The sequence below is a fragment of the Pyxicephalus adspersus genome, chromosome 10 (assembly GCF_032062135.1).
Source record: "Pyxicephalus adspersus chromosome 10, UCB_Pads_2.0, whole genome shotgun sequence".
In the NCBI taxonomy this organism is placed as follows: Eukaryota; Metazoa; Chordata; class Amphibia; order Anura; family Pyxicephalidae; genus Pyxicephalus; species Pyxicephalus adspersus.
Genome location: NC_092867.1, coordinates 58,500,643 through 58,502,308, shown reverse-complemented (window position 1 = coordinate 58,502,308; position 1,666 = coordinate 58,500,643). Strand labels below are relative to the sequence as shown.

Below are 1,666 nucleotides of genomic sequence, written 5' to 3'. Positions count from 1 at the left end.
ATGGCCGGATATGAGAGGGTTACTTCACCCAAATCAACATTCCATCTGGATCAGGTAGATGGAGGCAGCAGAGGTCCTCTGGGGAGGTCCTAACCAGCTGGGGCTCCTCCCCTCATTGAAGCCCCTCCCCATCATCTTGTAAAAAGGCAAAACTGATAAGACTAGTCACTGTAGGGTCATTACAAAGCACAAGGGGGCGCTCTTTAAGCCCGGCGTAAAAGAAGTTTAAGGAGGAAGTAAACTGAAAAATACAGAAAAAAAAAAAACCCACTTACCTTCAATCACGCAGCGCAGTCCATCCGTATGGAGGAGTCTTCCATCGGGTCCCGCGTCATCCCGGCATCTGCCTCGGAAATGTTTTATCTTTTCCTTCTTCACAAAGGAACACCCAAGAGCCTCCCGGGATGTGTGACGTAGGTATCCCAGATGGCTTTGTGCTCCTATTTATTCTTCATTGCTTAGGCCATCGAGAATTACGGGGCGGTGCGGCACCCTTTTTTTTTTATTAAAAAAAAAGGGTGTTGTACTTAAAAAACAAACAAACTAAAAGGGTTCTCTACCCCTTAATGTAAAGTGAAAATAATGAGTTTAGGTCTCTGGATAAGGAAGGCATTCTTCACTGTATCCTTCCTCTAGATCAGCCATGCCCATAGGGTTTTATATCTGGGATGTTTATTTCCCTAGTGGTGGAACTTGGTAAACTTTTATGTAGTTTTTCAACCTGACTATGTAACTATGACCAGGAGGAGCATGCTCTTCACACACCCACCAGGGGGAGGGGACTATTACCACCCTGCTATTGGCCGATATCAGAGAAGAATATATGATGGCTGACCTGTGCTGATCTGTGTAGGAGTTTCCTCCTCTATGAATGTCCTCATCATTCCAGCCTCCTCCGTATATTGCTGATCATCGCCCACAGACTTCTCTTCTTCTTATACTTTAACCTCAACTTTTATATCCATCAGTTCTTCACCCTAAACCAGAAGAATAGAAATATGGAACATCTTATGGTTGGACCTAACATAGAAGATATCATCTTGTAGGGGCCACACATCATGTTCATACATTAGATTGTTCAATATCTACCGGATGATGGTGAGGAATCTCCTGATCTTCCTGTGTGGAATCCCGGGAATACAGGGGACGGGGACATCTCTCTGGTGGGTTTATGGGGCCCTCAGCTTCCTCAGACCAACAAGGTGAAATTGCCGGCCATGCAAAAAGCATAATACGGGGGGAAGTAGATGGGGTGAATGAAGGGTTACTGGTATGATAACAGATTACTCTGATGAACCCCTCAGCCATGGGGCGCCATCATCCCAAAAGTGGAATGAAGGAAATGTTCACACTGCTGTACCTGGAAAGTGATCACCCATGAGGGGACCATTGGATAAACCCAACTTATCTATGTATCTTCTCTGATGAGTGGCCCCATGTGTCCTGCTTAATATGATTAACACCACCTGGTCCCTAACATTTCTTGTCCTTCAATAAATACCGTATTTTTCGCCGTATAAGATGCACCTTTTAAAGGAGGAAAATCTAGAAAAAAAAGAATCTGAAAGATTATTCTGCTTCTGATCACTCATCTGCCATTCATACCAGTATTCCCCTTCTGATCACTCATGTGCCATTCAAATTCCTCTTCTGATCACTCTGTGCC

At 44.5% G+C, this 1,666-nt stretch overlaps 2 protein-coding genes across 2 annotated transcripts in view; both read right to left on the bottom strand.

Annotated features, from left to right (window-relative positions):
• The window catches only part of LOC140338964 (uncharacterized), a gene marked incomplete in the record, with an annotated part of 329,302 nt that overhangs the window by 269,914 nt on the left and 57,722 nt on the right, over positions 1-1,666 (bottom strand).
• The window catches only part of LOC140339146 (uncharacterized), a gene marked incomplete at its 5' end in the record, with an annotated part of 10,419 nt that overhangs the window by 3,077 nt on the left and 5,676 nt on the right, over positions 1-1,666 (bottom strand).